The sequence below is a fragment of the Mustela erminea genome, chromosome 7 (assembly GCF_009829155.1).
Source record: "Mustela erminea isolate mMusErm1 chromosome 7, mMusErm1.Pri, whole genome shotgun sequence".
Lineage (NCBI taxonomy): Eukaryota > Metazoa > Chordata > Mammalia > Carnivora > Mustelidae > Mustela > Mustela erminea.
The window spans coordinates 137,187,740-137,215,404 of NC_045620.1; the positions used below are offsets into that span (position 1 = coordinate 137,187,740).

Genomic DNA, 27,665 nt, shown 5'->3' on the forward strand with positions numbered 1-27,665 from the left:
TAACAACAGAGTATCAAAATACAGAAGCACAAACTGGCAGACCTGCAAGGAAGAAATATACAAATATACAAATATACAAATCCACAGTCCGATAGGACACACCATTCCGCTCAGGAACTGACAGATCCAGTAGGCAGGCAATCAGTCAAGACACAGCTGAGCAAAGCAGCACCAACCAACAACTTGATTTATCTGACACATAGATTATTCCAACTAAGAATAACAGAATATACTTTCCTCTAGCTAACAGGGAATGTTCTAGGCCATTAAGCCCACCTTAACAAACAAACAAAAATAAATAAATAAAATCAAAATCATTAAGCTATGCTTTCACATCTCAATGGTCCTAAATTACAAGTCACTGACAGAAAATTGGAACATCCCCAAATATCTGGAGATTAAACAGCACCCTTTTAGATGACATTTGGTGCAAGGAATAAGTCTACAAAACAATAAGTAAATAAATAAAACATTTGAAATGAATGAAAATAAAAATAAAAGTTACCAAATGAGTACAATATAGCAAAAGCAGCACTTATACGGAAATTTATAACATTAAATGCATAGATTAGAAAAGCAGAAAGATCTAAAGTCAGCCCTCCAAGCTGCCTCTTTAGGAAATGAGTTAGAAAAGCCAATTTAAGCCCAAAGCAATCAGGGAAAAAAAAAAAAAAAAGACACAGTAAAATACTGGTGCAGAAATCAATGAAATCATAAACAGGAAAACAATAGAGAAAAACAACAAAACCCCTGGGCTGGTTCTTCAGAAGATCCATAAAACTGATAAACATCCAGTCAGGCTAAAATCGTAAGAGTAAGATGGGTCCACATGTCCTGTGCCTACCAGCAATGTCACATTTTTGGGCATCATCACCGAAAACATACAGCAAAACAACAATTAAAAGAGGAAAGATAGCAAAAAGAGGAAATATGGCACTATTTCACTTAGGTTGTCCTCATTTTAGCTGAAAAGTTCAAGAGTAGACATCTTGATAGGTCTGATGGTTTTGGTTTTCGAAGACCAGAAGGGCAATATTTTATTCGACCAGGATGTGCTTTCCAGAGGGAACTGGGGTACGGCAGGCAGCATTCCCCACTCACTCACGTCTCACTCCCGTGAAATGTCGAAGGGTTACTTGTGAATCTGCCTTTTGGTTAGGCCTTCCACCGTTTCTCTAAGTTTTCTTATTCACGATCTATTCAATCCAGCAAAGGAAGGAATCTGAGTACTGTTCCCTCTCTTTAGATGAACAAAAGGAGAAATTTACAGACAGTCTCGAGGTTTGCAGAAGACCTAGTGGGATCTGAAGCCTGGAGCAGGATTTGGAGCCCCCAGCCCTGCAGTCTTGCAACCCTGCCCTCAAGCCGGGACCACACCTGCTCGGCGGTAAGGTGCTCGGCGGTAAGGTGCTCGGCAGTAAGGTGCTCTGCGGGCCTCGCGGTCTGTCATGCTCCTGACGTTAACTGCCCGTGGTCAGATGAGCAGAGCTGGGACATAAAAGCGCCCTGAAAGAGGGCCCTGCAGGAAAAATGTGGCAGTTTGGATGGCTTGTGTTATTTATCAGTAACAGGAGCCTTCTCCGTGTTTGTTACCCATTCCTCTTCCAGCCCCCAGCAGCCATCAGCCGCTGCAGACATGGTTCATTTATCTGCTGGAAGATACCTTCGTCGTGCATGCATATACACAGGATCATGACCTGATTATATAAATAATAAAATGTGTGTGTGTCAGCGGGCAAAATTTACAATTAAATGAATTTTAGAACGAAAATCATTTAGTTCACTGTAAAATATAACCGCAATTTAAAAAAAAAAAAAAGTAGGGGCACCAGGGTGGCTCAGTCAGTTAAACGTCTGACTTTGGATCTCAGCTCAGGTTACAGTCTCGGGGTCTAGGGACTGAACCCCATGTCGGGCTCCATGCTGGGCCTACAGCCTGCTTAAGAGTCCCTCGCTCCCTCTGTCCCTCCTCTCTCTCTGTCCCTCTCTATTAAAAAAAAAAAAATCAAAAACATTAATTGCCACAATCCTTAGGACTTAGGATCCCTTTTCCTCAGCATATTTTCTAGGTTTGAACTACTTGGCATATGACAACTGGGTCTCACAGTTGTTTTCGCTTGATGATATATTATAAATTTTCCCATGTCCACAATCTCCAAAAATCTTATCTAATTAGAGCAGGATATTTACTTAACCATACTTAGATGTTTTCCATTTGGGACTGTGTAGATGTTTTTCCATTTTCCACACACTCACACACACACAACACACACACACACACACACACACACACACACACACGAGAGGCATTTGTTCAATGCTTATTTAAATGCTATTTCCTTCTTTTTCCCCACATTGAATATCATATCTTTGAGCTAGATTCCCCAAAGCTCAACTGTCAGCAGGATTTGTGGCTGCAAATAAAAATCCAGCATTGATCCATCTGTCCTTAAGCCATCCTCCCCCTCAGCCGGCCCCGGTCAGGCCTACAAACGTTTTCCTTCTGCGGAGCCAACGTGATTTACCCTCGACCACTTCCTGTTCTGCTGGAGCCTTCATCAGATTAGCATCCTATTAGCCAATGTTCCTTTTACCTAATTCCTCTTAGAAATCCTTTCAAATAACAATGTCATGTTTACCGAGAAAAATCTTTCTTACTAACTAAGGTACTTATTATGGTGTCATGGTAGTTACATTGTAACCAGACTGACTGGAGATAAACAGAATGGTATTGATAACGTACAGAGGGCCCGTACAAGGAGAGAGCCATACATAATTTAAACTAACATCATACAAGCCACGTTTGCAGCTTCCAGATGCTTATTCTTGTCAGCAGCTCATTTAAGGCGTTTACCATTTGGGATCAGCTTATAGATGTCATCGGGTTTAAAAACCACCCTGTGGGGATGCTTCAGAAAGAAGAACACATAACACTTCAGGCAGATCGGAAAGTCCTGTATTTATTTATTTTTTTTAAAAGGATTGCGTTGAGTTAAATTTTAATACCCTGAAGCAGTGGGTACCAGGTCCTGTGTTGGGGACAGGAGGAAGATGTGTCCTTCCTCCAGGAACCCAGACTGCCACAATGCACCCTAAGAAAGTGTGACAAACAGACGTGGACATCTCAGCCTCTGCTCTACGGCCCAGGAGAGCGGCACAGAAGCATGGAGGACAGTACTTTGGTCAGAGAGGTTTTACTTCCCGGTAAACAATGCCGTCTTTTCAGGTTAAATGTTATTTCTATAAAATTGTGCCTTGAGTTTCTCTTGACTAAACGGCAGTTATATTTTGTTGACATAATAGGACACGTGTCAACATCAGTTCTCTGCGTTTTGGGGTTTTTTTTTTTTTTTAACACTCTGGAGCTAATACTGGCTTCCAAGATTTAAAAATATTTCATTTTGCAAAGCTCATAGGCCAGAGGCTCAGGGCCTGCTGTGTCCGGTGAGTAAAAAGGATGCTCTCTCCACAGCACGTCATCCACAAAATGCCAGAGCAGCTCAGGGACTCCATGAGGCATGAGGGGCCACGCGGAGCTCCCAGGAAGTGGCAGAGGGGGACTGGCCGGGTGCCTGGCAGAGAAGGAAGCAGGATGTGGGAGAAAACAGGTGATGTGGGGGCACGGGTACCCTGGGATGCCCTGGACCATGGGGGCATGTCAGGTGACAGCCGGAAATGCAGTCGGCCAGGGACAACAGGCCAGAGAATGGAACCGGCCAGCAAAAGACACAGGCTTCCAAGATGCTGGAGAAACACGAAGCAGGTATGAAAGCAGGGGTTCACGGATGAAGGCCCCCGTCCAACAGCCTTCCCTGGGCCTGAAGGTGCGGGGCATGCGGTGGCGCACTTTACGTGATCCCATCAGGCGGGTAGGGAGAGTGCCCGTGTATGGGGAAAATCAGCGGTGGGGGAGGGGTGGCTGGGAGACACACAGGGGCAGCTGGGGGAGGGGGATGCGGTGGACCTATAGCGATTCACGCGGTGCCAAGGTCAGAGTCAGGGCAAATCTCAAAGATCAAGATGTTGTTTGTCCAACCCGACCTCCTCACTTCATACACTGAAGAAAGCACAGTCCAAGGAGATTTCTAACTGAATTGATACTGAATTGAGCTCAGTCCCTTGAAGAGTCGACGCCGAGTAACACAGGCCGCGGAGGGGGGTGTAGGGATGGGCGGGAACCTTAAGCATCAGGCCTCAGCTCTGGACACCCGGGGGGCGTGACACCGAGAACATGGCCGGAGCAGCACCAGATGCGCTACTGAGCGGCCGCCAGTGGGTGACCCCCGCCGAGGCCTCTACCTGGGGGTGCGGAGGCTCGAAAGCCCAGTGAACCCCCAAAGAAACATGTGGGGACCAGTCCCTCCAGACCAGTGCTACAGCAAGGAAATAGATACAGCGAGGAGATACAATGCAGGCCGCTCCTGTGATTTTACATTTTCTGGCATATTTTATTTTTTTTAAAGATTTATTTATTTGAGAGAGAGAGAGAGAGAAAGCAGGGGGAGGAGCAGAGGGAGAGAGAGAATCCCAAGCTGACTCCCCAGTACGCAGGGGGCCAGACACAGGGCTCGATCTCAGGACCCTGACATCATGACCTGAGCCAAAATGAAGAGTCAGAAGCTTCAAGGACAGCGCCACCCAGGTGCCCCGTGCTACATTTTTTTAAAAAGTAAAAATAAGCAAGGGAAATTAACATTAGTAACATTTTATTTAAATAAATAACATCACATCAACACGCAATCAATATTAAAGTTATTACTGAGGTATTCTGCGTTTCTACTCCGTGTTTCACACGAGATCCCGGAGACCTGGTGTGCTTTCTACATGCACAGAAAGCTCCCTCAGGACTGGTCACAGGCTCAGGAGCCCAGGTAGCCAGCGGTTATGGGCTGGACAGTCCCGCGCCCCCCACCGCCCCGGTGCTCTCCCGCTTCTGCCCGGGCTTGCTTCTGCTGCACCAGCAAGAGGGCCTGCCTTCCCCCAGATAAACCCGGTCTTGTAGACAGCAGCCTTCCCTGCCGGGCTGGCAGGGCACAGCCCAAGCTGGTCCTGAGCTGGTCCCCAGGAGCAAGCCTGCGCCCACAAGCCTGCACGTGGCCAGGAACTGAGAGAAAACAAGGTCACCGCCACGGAAGCAGGGCACTGGGCCAAAGGAGAAGGAGTCGTGGGAGTGATTAAAGTATTAACAGATAAGAACTGTCCCCTCGGCCACTCTGCGGCAAGGGGACTGCTCATTGAAGAAGGAGGAACTGAAAACATTTCCTTCTGAAACATGCTCACGTTTGCCTATTCCAGAGCCCAGTCCCTGGGTGAGGACTCCGTGACGAGTCAGCATTAAAAACAAAAGAAAAAACACACACACCTTAAATTCTGAGCTATTGCACAAATGGGAAAAAGCAGAGGATGAGTGTCATTGCCACCGGATAAGGGACTCCTGGGTGTCCCAACTGCTGTTTTTCCTGGAGCAAAACTGGAATTTACAAAATTCCAAAAGTCTAAGAGGGTCACACCTGCCGGCTGATTACAGAACCCCGTCCCCTGTCTCGTTCTGGAAAGGCCTCCCCAGCCCCCTTCCCTCCCGCCCTCCTTGTCCTCGCCCTCACTGCGTACCCTTCCCCCGCCTTGGAACCGAGGAGGTTTGCCGGAGGAGAGGGCAGACCGGACGAGAGGAGGGAAGGAGGGGCGCATGAGCTTGCTCCGGGACTCAAGCGTCTTCCGAGGGGAAAGAGGCCTACGCAGTTCGACCAATACTCACGGAGCACCTGCTCGGTGCCAGGCACCGGGCCGGCTGCCAAGGGGCACAGAGATGAGCAGGACAGGGCGGTGATTCCCTGCTCCTTGCCGCGCCCGGAACAACAAATAACTCTGGGAAGGTTCGGATGTGTGCACGCGACATGGGCAAGACCCCGAGACCACGTGAGCCACATGCACACAGGCCCCGACCTCGCCGGAAGGATTCCCGCCTTTCAAAGCAGAGCGGGTGAGCCAAGCAAGCGAGGGCAAACCCACACGGGCAGCGGGCTTCGTGCTCCGCGCTGTCCCGACCGCTCCAGGACCATCGTCCCGGCCCCTTGGCCTCTCCCTCCCCCAGCGCCCCGGTTCACCTGCAGCCACGGTGTGCTCTGAAAAGCCCGTTCTTCTTGGACAGAAGGACAAGTGTCGCCGCACTCCCGCCACCCTCTTGCCACCTGAACAGGGAAGGGAGCCTGCAGCGCGCGGTGCCATTGGGACCCTGGGGCGTCCACCAAGAGGGCAGAGGGTGCCGCGCCAAGGACAGAGGAGCCACAGAGCAGAATGTGGCCCTCGTGAGCAGCTCCGAGCCGCTGAGCCGGGGCCAGCAACGTCCCCGCCCGCCACCACAGAGGAAACACGAGCCCGTTGCTCAAGTCCTTGCTCCTGAGCCTTCTGCGTGAGCCCAACACACGGGAGCACACAAAGACACAAAATTAACATGTTGCAGGTCAAATCGTGTCCCCAAAAGGCATGCTGGGCTCCTAAGCCCCCAAATCTATGGCTTTGACCTCACTAGAGTCTTTGACAATAGGGGGGGCCCGACACTGGGACAACGGGTGACCAGCCGCTGCCGCCCACCTGCGTTCACCGGAACTGCCACGGTCACCGTCCCAGTGAGCGGGTATCTTCTAACCAACAGACGTCCGTTTCTCACAGTGGAGAAGCCTGGAAGCCCAGACCCAGGGGCTGGAAGACTCGGTGTCTGCTGAGAGCCCCGTGTCCTGCGCGGTCGGCCGACCGTCCCCTCACTGTGCCCTCCGGGGTCTGTTTCTCAGGACACCCACCCCATTCACGAGCGCTCCCCACTCCTGACCGAAGCACCTCCCAAAGGCCCTACCTCCTCACCCGTCCCACTGGGGATGAGGTTCGGGGGCGTCCGCTGGCTGCAGAGACAGCCCCCATGGGGGACGGGGGCAAGTCAGGAAGGCGTCAGTGCCCATGCCTGGGAGGCGGACGCTCCACCCCGACACGGAGGCGGTTTCTTAGGGTCCCGCCAGCGGAGGGAATACAGACCCCTTTCTTCTTTCCTCCTCTACATCCGGCCCTCCCGGCCGCGCCGCGGGCCTCCCACAGCCACAGTGTCCCGATTCCCAGGGTCTCCGGCTGACGCTTCATTGAGATGCGGAGAAGAAAGAAGCGACTATGATCTCTGCAGAGCGCCCGGCCTGTCTCATCCACACCAGGCACCGGCGCTGCCGCGCCTGCCAAGCCAGGAGGAAGGAGACACAGTTTTAGCCAATAAATCTGCACCGCAAGGCACCAGCTCCAAACGTCTTCTTTCTGGAAGCTCTTTCTCTTCCACGGATACCGAGCGCCGCTGCGTGTGCTCCCAAGGACCACTGCGTGGCAAACGGGGCATCAGGAAAAATCACTTTCTGGGACTGTTGGTTTCAGGGGCCCTGGAGCTCCCCATAAGCCTTCGTACTTCGCGAAGCTCCGGGAGCACGCGGCCTGTGCGAAGCGCGTGAACGGGAACTGGAACCAGAGACCGAAGGAGAGCGTAAGGCGCTCAAGAAACAGAATCTACTGGGTACGCGTTACCCCGCACACAGGCTCTGGGATCATTGCAGCTGATCGTTCTGGTTCCTCTGTGGGGAGAACCGCGCGACTCAACGGCCCACAGTGTGTCTCCCCGACCCTCTTTCTAGGAACCCCTACCACCTCTCCACCCAGAGCACCTCAGTCTCCCACTGGAAAAACCCAAACGGGTAAGGCGGAAGGAGCCCACCTCAGAGGGTCTGACCACCCCCGGGAGCTCAGGATCCTCTAGAACAAATCCCGCTGGGCCCGACCCCGCGCCCCTCGGCGTGCCACACGGGGGCTGCCTTGTCAGCGCTGTCGGCCCTCCAAGTCTGCGCTCACTCATGCCCGTCTCCAGCGTTCGCGTGACACACGCTAGGAGCCACACACTGTGGTCCTCGTGCACACCCACAGAGCAAGGCCCACGTCTGCCTCATGGTCCCCAGTGTGACAGAGTGCCTCCAGGCAGCCCAGCGAACCCTTGTCTGAAGCTGGAATGGACCTGGTCTGCTGTCAACACAACCACAGCTCAGGACTGGCGAGGCCTTCTGTGCTGCACCCCTGACCCACGGGGCCGCGTGATCCGGCCTTCCTCCTCCAGCCCAAACCAACACTCCCGCCTCCTTTGTGCTCAGCGTCTTACGGTCCTGCGGGGTGCTGTTAAGTGGACTCGGCTCCGAAAGAACCCTCTGGAGCGGCTCAGATCAGAACGTGAACTCGAGTCCCATTTCTCGTTTCCCTCATGAGCCACGTTTCTCCATCTTGTTTGCAACCACTTAACACACACGGACTTAGCAAGTGCAGATATGCACTAGGGGCAGGCAAAAACGAGTAAGCTGTTACCCTTGTAGGGCTTATGATTTAGCAGAGGAAATCAAACAGTTACATAAACCACTAAAATTAGAGGAGAGAGTTTTAAGTGCAGTCACAGGTTGTGAAGGAGAAGTTGCTATGGAAGCACCTGAAGGAGAGAACGTTTCGGCACCCGACGGGAGAGGGACAGCCAGGGCTTGGGAGCGAAGGGGCTGGCCAGGACCCGAGGCCTGCGGTTCTGGCCTGTGCTCCGGACAAGTCCAGTGTCCCATCGCAGGATGCCAGCACCCAGGGAGTGGACCCACCTCTAGCCCCACTTTAATGACCCTACAGCTTTGAGAGAAAGGCGGTACGTGTTCCCACACTAGAAGGCCCCTGGGAAGGGGGCACACGGAGATGGCAAGAGGACGCCCAGGACCCCCGTCAGAAGCCCGCTGGGAGAACCACCCCGGAGAGATAGGCTGGGGCCGCGCAGTGAAGCATCCCAAAGGCTCCACCAGGAGGCACACTCGGTACCCAACAAGCAATGGCGGTAGCTGAGGTGGTCCCAGCAGCAAAGTGACAAGAGGTCCACGGAGAAACGAGGAGGGACTTCACTGGGGTTGACAAAATGCTTCCCAAGAAAGTCAGAAAGTACCTGTAGACCTGGCTTCGGGACAGCTGTTGAAGAGAATGTTTTACCTCAAGGAAGAAGAGGGTGCCTGATACAGAGGTCTACATGCTTCTGGGAAGGGGACCTTTCCCATCACCCACAAGCTGGGGGAGAGGGCCAGCCTCTCTGCCCCGCCGGCTGCCCTTCCTGCTGGAGAGACAGGCATGCCTGACGGGGGAGGGGGCAGCGGGGAAGGCAAGTGATGGGGGGGCGGGACAGCCCGCAGACAACCCAGCCACGGGGGGCAAACGGGGAGGATCAGAGCGCACCCCGTCAGTACCGGTTGACACATGTCCCAGAGGAAGACCATAGAGGAAGGGCTCCCGCACGGTCCAGAGACCAGCAGGAGGGCAGTGGAAGTCTGGGAGGCATTCTCTCCGTGCTAGAGGCAGCCTGCACGGGCCCACCTCCCTCCAGAGAGCCTTAAAATGCTGCCTCCCCCAAAGTCACACATGCCCTTTCCGAAGAACTGCTTGGAGCCTGACCTTTTGGCAGCCATAAAGGGTCCCAGGAAAATCACGTAAGTAGGAGGTGTTCCGAGGACAGACACAAAACCTCATTTAGCCAATAACCCTGCTAGAGACAGAGTCAATGAGGAAGCTCCCCTCTGTTCTACTAGGCCTGGGCACAGGCTCCCCACGCCCACCCCACAGAGCTGTGCCAGTTGGGGCAGAAGCTACGGGAGCCGGCAGCTGCACTGCTAGGCTCTACTCCCAGCTCTGAGGCCCTCTGCAGCAGGCCATAGGCCATGACAGGCCTAGGGAATCACAGCGGCCTTGCTCAGGGTACAGCAGTGCAAGAGGACAGGTTTCCGGATGGTAAAAATGATGGCTGCCGCCGTGGTTCTGCTCACCTTCTCAGAACCCAATGTCCTCCAGCACGCAGACCAGGGGCGGGGTGGGGGGGAGCGGGTGTCGCGGGGAGGGAAATGAAAGGACAGAGGCTCCAAAACCAAACAAGGAAAACCCCACACTGGCAGGACCTTTTAGAAGACACCAGCCATGAAAGCTACTGTTGACACTCGGGAATGCCGGTTGGAACGGCGATCAGAGACAGCCAGCCTCCTGCAGAACAGGCCTGTGGCAGCACGGCCGGCCCTCAGCTCCCGGCACACCCTGGCTGCGGCTTGCGGTTCCCAGGCCCAGAATCTGACCTTGACCCTCCCATGTGGTCCAGCTAACGGGGACTCTGGCACCCCCAGCTCCAGCAGACAAATCCCGCATTGCGGCCCGCTGCTCTCTACACACCAACCCCCCCCATAGAACAGTCTGAGAACATGCGGGCCTCCCCCCACCCCAAACTGTGGCCTCCATAAGGTCACAGGATATATATATGCTTTCCTGAGTCCCACATGGGCTTCAATAGTTACCATGTGCCTGGCCTTGGACAACCCGACCACTCTCTGTTTCACCTCCATCCTCTGCAAGGTGGGGACAGGCACAGTGTCCGTCGTGGAGGGCCCTAGAAGAACGGGGGCCACAGGCAGGGCCCCATCAGGCAACAGGACCTGCCAAGTGACTGCTAACTGCTGTGTCCTCTCTCTCCTGCGGCCAACACTAGGTGAACTCAGAAACGTTGGCTGCTACACTACTTCCCACCCCCGACGAACTGATTTGTCCTGGTAATACTGCATCTACCTTGTCAACTTGCTTCTCCAGGGGAAGCCTGGATCTTAGAGTCCAGGTCATTGAGGAAATATGCTCCAATTCAGATTTTAGATTCCAGGAGGGAAGGCAGATGGACAGTCTCACCTCCAAGAACCACCACCTCCAAAGCCCATCTCTCAACACATCATTTGCAGGTGAAAACACTCTTCTTGAAAAATCCCTAAAATTGATTGCATTTGGTAAGTTATCCTGCAATGCTGATTCTCCTGGGAACCACCGTTAATACAGCACATCATTATTTCTGGATCTTGGAAATCACTTCAGCCAACACCTGAGTTTTACAGTGCAATATCTGGGGCCACGCGAGAAGGCTAAGACCTTGCCATTGGTCCCTGGCTGGGTCAGAGGCTGTACAAGCTCCGTCCTTCCGGACTAATCCCCAGCAAGTATGTGAACAGTTGCTGCAATTCAATTTCTTCCTCTAATTAAGAAAAGCTATTCATGTGTGTCAGCAACGCCGAAACAGAGGACAGAGGAAGCCGGTCCTGAGAATGATCACCTCAGATGACTTTCCTAGCCGTTAAGGGAAGGCACCTTCAACTTAGTTCTTGGATCTCCAAGGTAGGAAGCCACCCAAGTGAATACGGAGAGGGTCCATCCTCCTGGGAAGCAATCCATTCTGCTCACAGCCTCCTGGCTCCCTCTGGCATGCCACACCCAGAGATCCAGGGGCAGGGGGCGGTCCCTGCGTGGTCAGATGCCCTGCTAGTGTCTGAGGCCTTAGTATCCCCACGAGTGACTCCAGACCCCCAGACCCCCGGAGCAGCTGACACATCCCCATTCTCACTAGCCCAAGCACAGAGCAGGAGAAAGAACAGTTTGCAGTCAGGATCGCTGAGGCCAGGCCCAGGCCCGCCACAGCCCTGTGTGGGGGTGCGCAGGCTGGGGTCGCTGGGGTCTCTGACCTCTCTTCCCTCCAAATCCCAGTGAGCGGCTGGGCTAGGAATCCGCGGTGACCATCTAGCTCTGTGATTCTCAGTCTGCAAAGATGTGCCTCCTCCGGTCTCACCACCAGAGAGAAAGGCTCTCAAGAGGAGGGGGAATTTGAACAAAAGAAGGCAGCAGAGCCAAATTATGAACCACAATGGGAAAAACAAGCGACGTGGCTCCCAGCTTCTGGCCAAGCCCCAGATTTCCCCACTAAACGTCAGCAGCTTCGACTGAAGTGTGTGTGGGGTCCCGTCCAAGTCCCAAACCGCACCAAGTCCACAAGAGAAGCACCGGCCTCTAGGGCAGATCTGCACGCGGGAGTGACGTGCTACCAGACCAGGGGCACTCCGTGTGCTCCTAAAGCACACGCGTGTCAACATGCTCTGCCGGTTGTCCACCCTCCCCTCCATGCACGGTCTGTGGGTGCCCGCCCAGGCGCTCCTCTCTGTGGCTCCGCCCCCCGCCTCTGAGTTCCTAGCTCTCCCCGGCTACTGGCATTAGAATCAGGGCCCCTTTAAACGTGTAAACCTCCAAACTCCAACTGTGATGGCTCTGGAAAATTCCCATCCCATTAAAATTAGGTTATTTGCATCCCATTTTCTCCTGAGATCTGCAAACCATGCCTGACCTCTGGTCAGTGGTACAGGAAGCACAGGTCCCAGCAGGTGGGAGATGGGGGAGGGGTCGGGCTCTAGAGGCACAGGGCACGGCAGGACACCTCCTTCATGACACAAAGCAGGGTTCAGCTCACTCATTGTCCTCTACTCTTCCACAATCATCCAGGGCTCCCACGGCCACCGGATCAAGACCCACGTCAGCCTGCAGTTCAAAGACGGTAAGTTGTCCCCATCAGAAGTCTCCACTCACATTTCCTTTGCACTCTTGACAAAATAATAAAAACAAACATTATAAAGTCACTAGAAAACCACAAGGGACCAGATCCCTCATCTCAGTATTGGGGAAGGGAAGCTCAGACCCACAGGAAAGGTCCCGGCCCCACACACCTCCTGTTCCCAACCCCTCCTCCAGCACGCAGTTCCCTCCCAGCAGGTGCCCTTACTACCACACCTCCCCTGCCCCACCTTCCAGCTTTGACTCAGGAGCCCGCCCTCACAGAGCGGCCCTGACCCTGTCTGCAAGGACTTACTTTGTGTCCTGCCCTTGACCTCAGAGCACAGCTCCTCCGCTGGCTGATCTGGGCCGGCCGGGTGGGTGGGGGCGGCACCCCCTCATGTCCCCCCTTCACTAGAATATCTCCTTACCTATCGCCAGGCCCCACTCCCAGGGAAGAAGCTTCCCAGCAGAACTGTGCGTCAGGGCACAACTGCATCTCGGCATGTCCAAGTCGGAGGTCTTCCTAGTGCAGGGGCCACACGCCCCTTCCCCGGGGCAGCGGCACCCGCTCCGGATATCCCCTGGGGACTTTCTCTAACCCTTTTTCAGTCACCCAGACTTCTTCCCGGCACAAGACAAACACAGGGTATTTGTTGGACATTTTTTTTTTTTTAATTCACTGAAAAGAAAGGCAGGGAGGGAACTTTTTAAGTGACCATCCTAGAACTGACCACGGAGATCATGAGGGTACAGTTAGTAGCCCCTTCCTCCCTGTGACCCGAGCCTTGCCCGAGAGACCAGCGCTGGGCGCCCAGGACGGTGCCAGGACCTGGGGCAGCGCCAGAGGGCGGATGCAGAGACCCCGCAGGAGCGGAGGGCTCCGAGGGAGGGCAGCGGCCGCGGCCACCGGGCTGCGGGGATGGGCGGAGCGGGGGACGCGCGGCACCCGGCCGGGCTGACCTTCCCGCAGCCTCCGCGTCCGGGCGGTTCGCGCTCTCCAGACCCCGCGGCCCGCGGGCCTGCGTTCGCCCCCCGCCCGAGAGACACCTCCGCCCGCCCGGCCGGGGCGCCGGGGTCACAGCGCCGCAGAGCGGCTCCCGGCCCGGGAGGCGACGCGGGACCCGAGCTTCCCGAGCGGCCGCGGCGCTGGGGCGGCCGAGGGGCAGGGCCGGGCCGGGGTGGCGCCCTCGGCCGGGAGCCCGCGCGTCCCCGCCCCGCCCCCAGCGCCCGGGACCCCGGCGCGGCCCCGTCCCTCCGTCCCCGCTCGGCCGCGCCCCGCTCCCGCGATGCCGACACAAAGCGACGCGCGTCACCCACCTGGTCCCGCGCGGCCGGGGCTCCGGGGACCGCCGCTCCCGCTCGGCCGCGGGCGGGGCTCCGAGCGCAGCGCCCAGGCCGGGTGTGCGGGGCCGCGTGCGGGGCGCCCTCCCTGCCCGCGCCGCGCCCGCCGGAGCCGCCCTTTCTGCCCAGCCCGGCCTCCAGCGGGGCGCGCCGCCGGCGGGGGACAGTGGGCGGCGGCGAGCGGCACAAAGACGCGGGCGCCCAGGCTCGGCCCGCGCCCCCGCCGGCCGCGCAGCGCCCCCTGCCGCCCGCCGCGCGCCCGGCCGCCGCCCTGCGCCCTCCGCCCTCCGCCCGCCCTGGGCGGCGCCTCTGCCCGCCCCGCGCGTGGGACTGCGGGGTCGTTGCTCCGCGGGGCCGCGGGGACTCGGGCCGGGACGCCAGCCCTCGCCGTGCGGGAGGCGCCAGCCGGCGGCGCAGGAAGCGGGCGGCCCCCGGCGCTCCCCGCCGGCCGATGGGGTGCCCTGGGCCGGGCAGCGAGGCCGGGCTCGAGTCCCCGCGCGGCCCCGGCCTGACCCGAGCCCGCAGAAGCGCAGCCCGAGCCCGGCGGTCCGAGGACCTGGCTGCGGGGCTGTCAAGGCGTCCCGGAGGGCTCTTTCCATCCCAGCACCTGGCGGCTCTGATGGACGGAGGGGAGCCAGCCGGACGGTCGGGGACCCGGGATCCGGGCGCAGCAGCCCACCTCCTGTTCTAGGCTTCCCGGCTCGGTGCAGTCCCAGACTGTGGAGGGCAGAATTCCTGCAGGATTTATTTTTGCCACTTCCTCTAGGAGCTAGAAGTTGGCCAAGTGTTGAATTGTGTGCCTCTCGGGCATGCACCGCTGAACAAAACTTGTTGGCGTGTATGAAACAATGCCGCCTCCGACGCCTGGACTCCGCTCCTCAGTGACGGGGACGCAGCCGAGCGGCCTTCCTCAGCACCGTCCCCTCTTCTGCGGGCTCTGAATTCGAGTGCCTCCACCTGCCAGACCCGCGTAAGCGAGTTATGTCCCTGTGCTGCCCTGTTTCTGGCTGGGAGACACAGGTGATAAGAGGGCGCGGGTCATCACCTTCTGGGGAGGGACCAAGGGGGTCAGACGCGCACAAAGCCACATGGACATGGCAGATACACCAACTCTCGGGACTCTGCGGTCCTTACCGATTATCCCTCCCATTTCCGTCCGTTATACAAGGTTCTCAACTACCTGCAGGCTGTGAAGGAGTTATCTTCCTCTGCTACATACTCATCTTTCCTTAAAGCATAAATGTGTCTCTTCTCCACTGAGAAGTTGTTCTGGTCAATATTTCCCCTCTTCAAAGACATGAACAGGCGCCTGACCTCGAAGGTCTCTCAAAATCTTCACAGAAGTGTTATTATTGAAGAAAAAGGCACCATGAGGGGCACCTGGGTTATTCAGTTACTTTTCCCGGAGTCCTGGGGTCCAGCCCCGGTCAGGCTCCCCGCTCAGCAGGGAGTCTGCTTCTCCCGCAGCCTCTGCAACCCCTCCCACCCCCAACTGGAGCGCACTCTCTCTCTCTTGCTCAGTCTCTCTCAAATAAATTTTATTTTTTTTAAATGAAAGAAAAAGGCACAGTGAGAAAAATCCTAATACTCGGTTGTTCTGACCTCTCAACAGGAGATGCGAGTGGTTCTTCACAGAGCCAGTATTCGCCCCTCCTGGAATGTGGTCAGGGCACCAGACGGGACCCAGCGATGAATGGGCAGATGGACGTATGTCTGCAAATCCACCAGGGATGGAAACGAGCCCACGGACTCCATGCCGGATGGGTCCATACTGGGTACCATTTCTACCGCAAACAGGGGCATAGGGTTTCTAAGGGAGAGAAGCGGCGGGGATTGGCAGGGAGAGTGCTCAGAGAAACCGTGCTCTCCCTCAAGTGCATAACTGAGACCGGGGTGTGCTCACGAGTTGACCTGTGTCTGACTTCATTCCCGCTCTGTCTTCACTAATGACGTGAGTCAGGCAACGAGGACACCATGAGTGATCATTAAATTTACATACAATACATCTCAAACAATTGTTTTCTATGATGACCTCGTCCCCTATCTCCAGATCTCTGAACTTGTCAAACATTAAGCTTGTTTCTGTGTCGATCACGCCCTCTGTCACACTTCATGTTTTGGATATTTACTGTCTGGTTGTTAGACCTCAAGATTCTGTAGACGAGTGATGAAGTCATTTTTCTATGTGTCTCCCATAGGGCCCTGGACAGGCTAAGAGCCCAATAAATAAAGAGTGAGATCATCTACTGTGAGCTTTGCCTTGGAGCGACCATCCTGGTTCTCTCCAGGGATGAGCTGCCTGTGTCTCTCCAGGTCACGTCCACTCCCCCGTCCATTGCCTTCACAGGTCGTGAGCTGGGGCCATCTTCCCCAGAGGTCTTTCAGGTCGAGCCCATTTTAAAAGATACCCGTTGTTCCTGTTTGTGACTCATCATTCCCTCACGGAACAAGTGTCGCTTTGATTACCTACTAGAGGCAAGGTTCTGTGCTCGATGGTTCAACAGACCGCCACCATACATGGTCCCAGGCCAGAGAAACGGACTTCCGTTCTCAAGCGTCTCTCTCCACAGAAAATGGGGGGAAGCTCCAGCTTCACGCTCACGGCCTAAAATAAAAACATCTTAGACAGTTTGTATGAATATATAATCACACGTTCTATAAGTACAGAAAATTTGTCGTTCCTTTTATTTTTAAAGTCCGTTTAAAGCACCTGGATGGCTCCGTCCGTTAACCGTTGGCCTCCGGTCACGCTCTCAGCGTCTGCCCGGGCCGGGGCCGCGGTCGCGCGCTCTGCTCCTCCCCGGCTCGTCTCCTTCCTCTCCCTTCATCTCTCTCTTTCTCTCTCAAAATGGATAAATAAAATATTTCTACAGAAATCAAATAAAATCAACTTAGATGCAATCCCTTGTCTCTAGAGAGCCGCCAGCCACTAAATGCCGGTTATTGTTCGGACTCTCTTGGCTGGGATACGCAGGAATCAGGAGGGTTTCATGGTTCTGGCGATGAGGGATGTGACCTGTATTCACCCCCAGCATGTGGCCAGGTCCTCCGGCAATCTCCTCCAAGCCACGCTAGCCCTTTTGAGCAGGCTGCCCACAGTTTCTCGTCAAAGGGCTCAGTTCCCCAGGGGGCCCAGGGGGCCTGAGAGGGACAGGGCAAAGCCAAGTCTCTGCCATTCTCAGAACTTCGTGGGAAAGCTCCCCAGATCCGCCCTCCTGCTTTCTGCCTCTCAAAGCCCTCCTTGGGGTGCCCGGGTAGCTCAGTAGGTTGGGTATCGTCCTTCAGTTCAGGTCATGATCCCAGGGTCCTGGGATCCAGTCCCATATAGGATTCCTTACTCAGCGGGAAGCCTGCTTCTCCCTCTTAATCTGTATCTCTCTCTCTCTCTGTTTTTCATGCATAAATAAATCATATATATATATATATATATATATATAATCTCAAAGGCTTCCTCTTTCTTTCCCAGCCTACACATCCCAAATAATCCCATCCATGCACAGAACGTCCACATAAGACAGGATGAAGAAGATTGTCCCCAGGCAGCTCTGCCATCAGCTCTGCAAACACCCCTGGAGCTAGAAACAAATGCAAGGTTCCAGCAATTTTCCTAGGCAGTCCAGAGAGAAGATGCAAAAAAAGGAAGCTTACATTACTATCACATGAAATATGTGGTCAAAACAACCAGAGTAATAGCTTGAGGAAGAAAAACAAAACTTCAAGGAAGAAAATACAAGTGAAGAGAAAAAATTCAGCCCTGCTGTCATTTAAGAGCACTGCTGTGGGTTGATTTGAGTGCCTCCAAAGTCTTAGGGTGAAGTTCTAACCACCTCATGGTACAACCTTCTATGGAGACAGGGTTGTTGCCGATGTCCTTAATTCAGATGAGGCCATCCTGGAGCACAGCGGGCCCTAATCTAATGTGATTTATAAGAAGGGTAGACAGACATACACCTACAGAGGATGCTCTGTAAGCTTGAACCCAGAGGCTTGGTGATGCTTCCACCAACTGGGTCTCCCTGAAGTTTGTCAGCAAAGCACCGGAAGCTAGGAGAAGCCTGGGAAAGATGGTCGCTCCCAGCCTCAGAAGGAGCCAATCCAGCCAAGCCCTTAATCTCAGACTTCCGGCCTCCAGAGCTGCTAGATGATCCATTTCTGTGGTCTAAGGCTTCTGGCCCTGGTTATTTTGTTTCGACTGCTCTAGCAGACTGATACGTGCAGCTGAAAATATGCCCATGTGTGACTACAATGTAGAGAATAAGTGTCATGACAAAATTAAAATGCAATATACAAAGGCGGTAAAATAAACAGTACTGTGAAAATTAATAAGGGGATACCTCACTGAAGGGGCGTCAGGAGGGAGCTCTCAGACCCTCTCACTCCTGGTCAGTCACAAATCCAGCAGGAAGAGAGGGACCTTGCAGGTGGAGGCTGCTCTACTACACACGCGGGAGGAAGGAAGGCTCTCCTTGAGGCCAACAGCCCAGCCCATGAGAAACGGTCACAGCTCAGCCAAGGAGGAGTCGCCACATCCCAGCTCTCAGTTTACGCCAATGGACCTTCTGTGGGTAAGAGCCTTCCCACCCTCCCGGTTTCCTTCACAAAAGAGTGTTCCTCTCCTTTGCTGGGTGGACTTGTCTGTGGCTTTTCCCCTAGCTTCCTTGTCCCAGATCGCAGTTCTCTGCTATTCCTAATAAACTCATTTTGCGGGTAAAATAAGCAGCAACCTTGTTTTTAAGATTAATAGTCATAAAGAGGAATGTCACTATGCCAAGAACAAAGTAAGATCACTTTTCTTGGCATCTTTTCCAGAAGGTAGAGACATTTTCTGCCCTGTTCACCACCACACTCTGCTCAGGCCGGACAAGTTCTGGGCACTCAAAGAGTATCTGTTGAATGAAGTAAATGCATCGTGTCTTCCACGATTCTTGCAAACTAGTTCTTTTCTCTGGCTCAGACGGAAATGCCGTAGATCCTCAATAGATGTTTAGAGCAGAGAGAAGGCTGAGTTTAATCTTTTTGTTGCACATATAGAAACACTGAGGTTTAAAGTGGCCTTTGACAATTCTAAGATCACCGCTAACTAGTGGCGTAAGCGCTGCTATTACTCAAGGTTCTTGGCAGATTCAGAGGTCTTCTGACATTTTATTACACTGCTTTTCTATAGCAATCAATAGAATATGGCCCTTGTGGCTCAACAGAATTTAGAGAGCCCTTTTCAGTTCTGAAGGGATGATTAAATTATATTCAATGTTAGTTGGACTTAATTGTGGGCAGACATTTAATGCTCACTAAATATCCACGTGTTTCTCCACATTTCCAAGCTCGTTTGCAGTTAGGCAGTGACATAAGACTCATTTTCTTCAACAGACTGTGGGTGAGGCGGGACATCACTTCGGGGCTGAGGCAGAGAAGAATTTCAGAACCTGACTCGGCCAGCCCTATCGTAGTGATTCTAGAGCCGCTCCCTGAGCTGTCTGGATCACAACATCAGCCTGGGTCTCTAAGTTGCCTCTCCGTAGGACAGTTCCCAAAAGAATAGAAAACCCAATGTGTCGAGCTCCTGAAATTGCGAGATGTACTTGTTACTGCAGCTTCATGGAGTCTCAGCCATCGAAGGCATTCATTACAGACATGTTTCAAATAGCAGGGAAGAGAGTCAGTGTGCATTGCCAAGTAAGAACTGGTTGCCAAGTGTTAGACATGAAAGCTCCCCTGAGGCAGGTAGCAAAGGGCCTGGAAAATAAGGGAACCTGGAAGGAATTCAGGTATCAGGTCGACAGAGAGGAAACACAGTGTGGAAACCAGGAGTGTGTCAGGACAGGAGGTGGGGGGCCCAGAGCACATTCATCATGGTGTGGCCGCATGGTATCGTGGGTTAGAGGTGGAAAGGATGGTGGGTCAGGGTATGGTACCGAATCCACTGATCAGGCATTGGGTGAGGCGTCACAGGTGTAATGAATGAAATGCGTCATGCAGACCCATCCACAGAGTCAAGGCTCTCCCTCCCCCAGCTGCTGGGAGTTTGGGATGCTGACAGCTCACCTCCCAGGAATTATCCTCTCCCAAAGGAAGTTCCTGCACCAAATTTCTACCCCCTTTCTAGAGGCAGCTGCTTCCAATAGCTGGTCTGTCGTCCAGGGTTAAAGACCAGCTCTGCCACCTTACCCGGAGCCAGACCTGAAGGGCCCCAGCCCACAGCTCCCCATCCACAGATGATCCACGGCAAATACATCCCAGACCCCTGCTCGCCACTCTGGTCTCACAGCATCCTGGCCAGCCAACAACCACCTCAGAGCCTGCTTCCCAGGGCCCCAACCACTGTACCTGAAGACCAGAGAAGAGTTCTAGCTACCACAATGGGGAAAATCAGGTAACACCTTCCCCAGGACAGATTGTCTGGTTCGACAGAACAGAGGGTTTGTCTCTTAGAAATGAGGGTGACCACTGGGCCTGGGCCTCGGTTCCACCTGGGAGTGGAAAGGTCTGGGGGGACCATGGAGAGTCAGAAGAGAACTGGGTCTATGCAGACCATTTATGGACCTAAACAGATATAAGGACCTCTTTAGAGACTGTTTTGTTTCTGTTTCTTTCTTTTTTTTTTTTTAAGATTTTATTTATTTGAGAGAGAGAGAGAGAGAGAGAGAACACAAAGGCAGAGGGAGAAGCCAATTCTCCACGGAGCGCAGAGCCAGACTCGGACCTCGATCCCAGGACCCTGAGATCACAACCTGAGCCGAAGGCAGACCCTTAACCGACGGAGCCACCCAGGTGCCCTGTTTCTGTTTCTTTCTAAAAACTGTTCTGATTGCATTTAACCTAGTCTGATATGATTTTCAATGTACTAGTCCTGGATTATTCAATCTCCTTAATTACAGACAATTCATAGAAATCTTTCTTTCTCGCTATGAACACACACACACACACACACACACACACACAACACCATCACCACCGCTAACATGGATTCCCTCCTCACCCGGCAGCCTGGCAAGCCTCTGCTCGTATTTCAGACTCAGTTCCTGATGATGTCTTTGCTAACACTTCTATGACTCCTTCGGATTTTTTTTTTAAGACTTTATTTATTTGAGCGAGAGAGAGCAAAGGAGAGAGCGCAAGCAGGGGAGGGAGAAGCAGGCTCCCCGCCAAGCAGGGAGAGTGATGTGGGGCCGGATCCCAGGACTTAGGGATCATGACCTGAGCTGAAGGCAGAGGCTTAACCGGCTGAGCCACCCAGGCACGCCCCTCCCTTTGGATTCTTTAGTCTCTTTTGCTCCCTGCACTTCTGCAACTTTTTCTTTTTATCTGTGTGTCTGGCACTGGATGGGGCTGAGAGCAAATTTAGGCTGAAGAATGCGGCTCCTTCTCCATCTGGCGCGCATCTGAGGGTCCAGCCGTCCACCTTCCCTCCCCACCTCCTGTCCCATAGCTGGTGTGAATGTTGGACCGACTGGGCCGTGTTTCTGAGAACCTACTCTTCTCCCCAGGATGTAGTCTGGGGATGTTGGTGAGGTCTGGAGCCCATGGCCAAGAAAAATTCTTGAGACATCTTTGGTGCAAAAATGTGGTCTTATTAACGCACGGGGACAGGACCTGTGGGCAGAAAGAGCTGCTGCATGGGGCTTGTGAGGAACGGCTGATGATGCCCTTGGGGGCCGGGGGCGGTGAGGAGAAACGGTGGTGTCCAAAAGGGCTTTCATATGCTCAAGAAGACTTGCAGGATGCTGGGGGTGTGGCTACGGTCAAGCTTAGAGATTTTTCCTTCCAGTAAAGCATTAGCATTAAAGACTGTTATACATTCCCTATCACAGGTCCTTGTCAATGGGCTGCAGGTCGTAAGGAAATTTGATTTTATTTATGTTCCCTTTTGCCTCTGTTTCCCACATCACTGTGGAGGCAAGGGTGATGTCAGCGCTCCAGGAAACTGAGCTATAGCTTTCCGGAAGTTAGGCTATTGTTAAGAATGTGTTTTCCTTGTAAATCACTGGGATGTTGGTGACCCAACGCAGGCTCCTGCGGAGCAGGACTGTGATCTTGTCACCGTCAGTGAACCATTCTTTCTTCCTTCCCTTTGTTTTAGGTCCGCCAGGGGCGCCTGGGGAGTGTCACATGCATCGCACTCCAGAGCTGGGGGCTGGGGGTTGTGGGGTGGCCTCATCACCAGGACCACGAGCTAAGGACAGACCCCGTTTCCCAAAAAGAAGACACGCATTCACAGTATCTAACAGTCAAGAGGCAGCTCCACAGCTCAGCATAAACAAACAAAACCTTTAGGCAATATTAGAGAGGGCACGGATTGCATGGAGCACTGGGTGTGGTGAAAAAATAATGAGTACTGTTTTTCTGAAAATAAATAAATAAATTAAAAAAAACAAAAACAAAAACAAAAAACCTTTAGGCAGCTGTGGAGTCTGAGTGTCCTGCAGTTGGGAAGGAAGAGGGAACAGCTCTGCTCCTCTTGGCCCTGACATGGTCTGAACATCAAGCAGCCCCGAGGCTGCAGAACGGCGGTCTCTGCCACGTGAGGACAGACCAGTGGGGATTTTACCCATGTTAAAAAACAAGGTTCACAGAGTGAATTTGAAGATCAAATAGGCTTTCTTACGTGATTCATGAATCCGGTAGCACGTGGAGAGCCGCTAGGCCATGCACAGGGGAAGGTGTTTGGGGAAGGATGGTGGGCAAGAAGCCAGCAGCAGCAGGAGGAAGAAAGGCTTGTTTCAGGCCAGGACGTCTTCTTTTCAGGGGGAAACCACAGCAGGGAAACCAGAGCCCATTAGGACCTTCCAGAAGGACATGTAAAAGGTCACGTCCCAGGGAGAGGCTGAAACTATCCTCAGTCTTGTCAGCTGTACCGGGGACAAAATGCCTCCATTTAGGGCTTGATGTTTCTTTCTTTCTTTCTTTTTCTTTTTCTTTTTTTTTTTTAACACCCGGAACCAAATCAGCCAGCACCTTGATCTTGGATTTCCAGCCTCCAGAACCGGAAGAAACACGGGTGTGTGCTGGACCCAGTCTGTGGTGGTTTGTCATCCGAGCTGAGTCAGGCCAGCTCTGTTCAGACAACACTGGGAGGCTTACCCTCTGTCAGGTTTCCTGGGAAAGGTGACAGCTCTGACTCAGGATGTGAGGGGCAGCAAGTTATCCCTCCTGTAAAGGCAGGGCTCTAACCTCACAAATTCTCCGTTTTTCTGACTCCTCAGTAACTACTTGCTTGTGGGAGAGAATTCTCAGGAAGTTGGTTACAGCTCAGACCTCAAGAGAGAGCACTGATTAGAGGTCAGAGGAGCTAAGCAGGGTCTCAGGGTGTGAGACTATGATTTATAATAAGATGTACCTTTTGTCTTTGCTCCCCTTCCTGGCAGAGAACTCCAAAGAGCCGTGGAATTTCCTAAGTGATAAGAGCAAGTGGATGTTGTTATGTTAAAAGGTGACTTTGGAAAAGCCCTCAGGATGCAAGCTCATTGCCAAGGGAGACAACCTGGTGATTTGAAGGTTGGAACTTGCATTCCTACCCCCAGACCTCTGGGAGGGGAGAGAGGCTGGAGATTTTCAATCACTAATGTCATATAATTTACTCAATCACCCCTCTGTAATGAGTCCTCCATAAAAGCCCAAAAGGTTGGGGTTCAGAGCGTTCCCAGGTTGGGAAGAAATCTAGATTTGGGGAGATCATGCCCCTGGAGTCAGCATGGGGCTCCTAACCTTTTCCCCATACCTGGCCCTACACATCTCTTCCTTCTGGCTGTTTCTGAGCTCTATCCTTTTATAATAAACCTCGCTCTGTCCTTTTATAATAAACATCTAGAAAGTAAAATGTCTGAGTTTTCATGAGCCTCTCTAGAGAATTAATTGAACCCCAGGAGGAGTTGTAGGAACCTCTAATCTATAGCTGGTCTGTCAGGAACACAGGCGATGCCCTAGGCTTGGGACTGACATCTGAGGAAGGGAGTATGGGGCAGTCCTGTGGGCTGAACCCTTAGCCAGGGCACCCACCGCTATCTCAGGCACATCCATCAGAGTGAGGTGAATTATGGAGCACCCAGAGGTCCTGGAGAATTGCTCCGTGGTAGGAAGAAAGCTTGCATTGAATTAAGAGCAAAATCAGACAGGGCCAAGTCAAGATGGCGTTGAATGAAAACATAAATCACTTTTGGGCCATTTCTCAGATTCTCCAGAAATGAGTTTGCACAGAGAAGCTTTATTATTATTATTATTTTTTTTTTTTTTTTTGGATAAAGTGGATTCTCAGAACATGAGATATAGTCACATTCATCAACAAATGTGTAAGCAACTCAAAAACCAATACCAGTGATTTTTTTTTTTTTTCAAACCAACTGTGGTTTTTAGAAGGACATTCAATGTCTTCTCATCTATTAGTGTGAATCGTGAGGAACTGGCTGTTCTCATTAAAGTATAAGAATGTTAATTGGCTTTAAAAACCTTCAGACGATTTTATGTGGGTAATAAAATTGAGAATGAACTCAATTCTGTTAAAAAATATGCCTGACCAGAAAGACGTGAAGTAAATTAACAGTTACCTCTGGGTGATACGATTATGGATAATTTTTATTTTTTTCATTTTGCTTTCCTCTGTTTTCCAAATGTATGCCAAAAATGTATTATTTTTAGAATCATGAAAAAAAAAACGTTAAAGTCTTTCGGGCTTTTCCAGCCCAACTCAGTAGCATCTGAGCTGGACTTGCTGCGTGGGCTTTCTTTGTAATTCACCCTCCCCCCGGCCCCGACTGGATAGGGCACTTGGCAGCAGGGGTTGTGTACCCAAATGTGGCCCAGACACAATGATCAAGGACTCAAGCTGCCTCCTTAAGACTCTTTCCCTGTCCTCAAGGCCCTGATCTGACCCGTTCTCTGGGGCTGGCGCCCAGCGCCGGCAGGCATCCAAGAGGATGAGGGTAGCTGAGGTCGCATCTCTCCCGGAGAGGTGAGTGCCCTAAGCAGAGGTCAGGTGAAGGGGCATGTCTGAGAGAATGCTGCATGCCCAAGGGGACCTATCCAAGTCTGGAGGGCATGAGGTGAACACTGGGGCCAGGAATGCAGAGCTCTTGGCTCTAGGAGCCAGAAACTGCGAGCAGAATCAGACAGGAACAAGTTGAGATGCTCTGAATGAACAAATAAATCAGTTATGGGACGGATGAGAGGGAGGAGTGTTCGACTGCAGCAGGGGGAGGGCTCGCTGTTCCCACACTCGTGGGGCCCATCAGGACAGGTGGATGGAGGTAAAGGGCGGGCTCGGGAACTGAACCCACAGCTGGGAACCAGGGTGCCAGGGTGAGCTCTGCACCTCCTTGGACTCCAGTGCAAGGCACCTGCCTGCCCCTTGGACGTCTGACCAGTTCACACTCAGAGCGTGGAGCTAGGGCCCCCGGTATGGAGGCCAGTGCTATCCCAGGCATGACCAAGTTTTAGATACCTGGTCCCCAAGATGCTGGCCTTCATTTTAAAATAGAAAGGGCATTTCCCCTAGGGATTCATCTATACTCTACCTTGTTGCTGATTGGGTTGCTTAAATATACTTAATTATTGATAACCTTGATTTTTAAATTGTACTTGCCTTTAGCAATGGCATTTTGTAAAAACCCACAATTCCTTTAATTATGCACAAAGGAGGGGCTTCATTACATCGGCCCACCGAGAGAGAGGGTGTTGTACAAAAATATTTTAATATATTATAGCATCTTACAACACATCAGACCGGTATTCAGGAACATTACATAGGAAGAAGAAAATACATTTTTTCCCCCAAATTGGGACCTGTATACACTCAAGACAAAGACTTAAAATCTCACAGCATGGCGAGTTTCCCCCTAACCCCAGCTGATTAAACGGTCTTTCAACAAGTGGGCCCCCAAGAAGGAGAAGTACTGCCTGAGGGAGGCTCATCGAGACTTCTGCTAGTTTTAACACCACGGTTCTCTCTACCAATCCTACGGCTCGAGTCCAAACGCGGGGAGATAGAACAGGAGCCCGAGTTCCAGATGATTCAGCTGGATGACCTCGCCATCTTCAAACTTCAGAGAAAATAGGCAACTTTCATGTCCTTTATCACTAAATGACAGCGATGCTTCATGCTTTTTAAACCAATACAGCGTTATTCGTGTCTGAGTTTCAAGGGTTTCTTAAGGCAGAATTCTGTTCTTATTATTACGGTGTAAACTTACTTAAAAACACCACAAAACCTTTGCACTCAACACTTATGTTGAGATGCCTCAGATAAATTACCATTTGATCCTTCCCTTTCTTTTTTCATTAATTATGATGATTTTTTTAAATTCCAGGTAACCAAAAGTGTTGTGTTAGTTCCTGCTGTACAATATAGTGACCCAACACTTCCATCGACCACCGAGTGCCCACCACGGTGAGTGGCCTCTGCTTGCTTTTTAAAAAAAAAAAGTGTTTCACAAAACTGCAAACTCCTATTTAGAACTGAAAAAATAAAGCAAAATGTTAGTTAGGTAATCCAAATCTGAATTTTACCCTAATGCTATATGTCCATATCTCTCCCCTCTAAGAAAAAGAAAACTTTTAGGTATTTTAAACATTGCAAATCCTGACTGGGCACGAGACTGTGGAGCACTGGTGTCCAACTGGTTGGAAAAATATTTAAAATATTTCTCAGGTGCCATTGTTTTATTTTTCTATGCTTTAGACTTCCCTTTGGGGGAAGAGTTATACAATTCCCCGCATTTTGAATTTGAGTGAATTTGAGAGAAATTCATTCCAACTCAGAGGATGTGGGCTTCTGACCTAGATTTTGTTTCAAATAATGACGACTGAGGCCCCGCTGTCTTCCAGTCAATGTCTGCAGGGCTTCCACATCTGTGGTCTTTCTTTGCTGAACTCGCTCTTGCTGAATAATGTGAGTATCAGCAAAGTGTGCTTATGTTACATTAAAGAAAAAAAAAACAAACAAAAAACCCTTTATATTTATACAGATTATATTAAGGTAATTCTAGCTTAGTAGCTGTCAAAACCCAGACAGGAAAAAAGCTTTCTAGTTCATTTTTCTCTTAAAACATAACATAAAGTAAAATGGAAAAATACATGACGACCTATCCTGTTTTTAAAAAGGCTTTAAAATTAATTTAATTTAATTTAAAATTAATTAATTAATTTTAAAATTCATTAATTTTTTAAAAGTAAATGAAATTTAAAATTAGTTAATTAATTTTAAAATTTCATTTCATTTATATATTTATATATTTATTTTACCCATTTATGTTACCTTGTTTGAAATGAGACACAAAAATATCTCAGTTGAATTATAGTCTTAAAATTAATTAATTAATTACTTTTAAAATTAATTAATTAATTTTAAAATTTCATTTATATATTTATATATTCATTTTACCCATTTATGTTACCTTGTTTGAGATGAGACACAAAAAATATTCAGTTGAATTATAGTGACTTAAAATATGAAGTATAAATATGTTTTCTGACAAACAAACAAAAAATTTTCAAAAACCAAACTTTCAAAACCACCAAGTCTGGAAAGTAGATTAAGTGGGATTGTGTGTCGCTGCTTTATGGACTCCGGCAGCATTTACTGCCACCTAGTGACCCATACTGGTATGGCAGCTAGATTGAAACTTGGGTGCTTGGGCAAAAAAATTTTCCATGATTTTGCTTTTCTGAAACAATGATAGGAAATTGTTTTCCAGGCAATGAGATACTGTCTAAATTACATAAACAAGCTGCACTGATATTTCCACAAGGAGACAACTTTGTTCCCTGACCCAGTTTAGGTGACATTTCCCAAAGAAGCTGAAAAAGGAAGGCCCTTCTCCTATTGACTGAAATTATGTCCTTACTTCAAGTGATTCAGAGTTAGTGCAGACCTGTTATATTGTGCCCTGGCTTCGTTGACATAAAAT

At 51.5% G+C, this 27,665-nt stretch overlaps 1 protein-coding gene and 1 long non-coding RNA gene across 4 annotated transcripts in view; one reads left to right on the forward strand and one right to left on the reverse strand.

Annotated features, from left to right (window-relative positions):
* Positions 1-14,540, reverse strand: part of RNF144A (ring finger protein 144A) — a 105,460-nt gene extending 90,920 nt beyond the window's left edge. Inside the window, exon 1 of one of the 2 annotated variants that reach the window (XM_032353405.1) lies at positions 14,450-14,540. The gene's annotated coding sequence lies outside the window, so the exon portion shown is untranslated. Of the gene's footprint in view, positions 1-13,746; positions 14,005-14,449 lie in introns of those variants that run through there. The other variant, XM_032353404.1, reaches the window with a different exon arrangement.
* Positions 14,541-14,607: 67 nt separating this feature from the next.
* On the forward strand, positions 14,608-20,118 carry LOC116596243. 2 transcript variants are annotated; one of them, XR_004288081.1, is made up of 4 exons: positions 14,608-14,790; positions 15,383-15,545; positions 17,237-18,335; positions 19,874-20,118. It is a non-coding gene; the product is annotated as an uncharacterized LOC116596243 (long non-coding RNA). The 2 variants fall into 2 exon arrangements; XR_004288080.1 differs by lacking the exon at positions 19,874-20,118 and having other exon boundaries at positions 17,237-18,470.
* Positions 20,119-27,665: the final 7,547 nt, after the last annotated feature.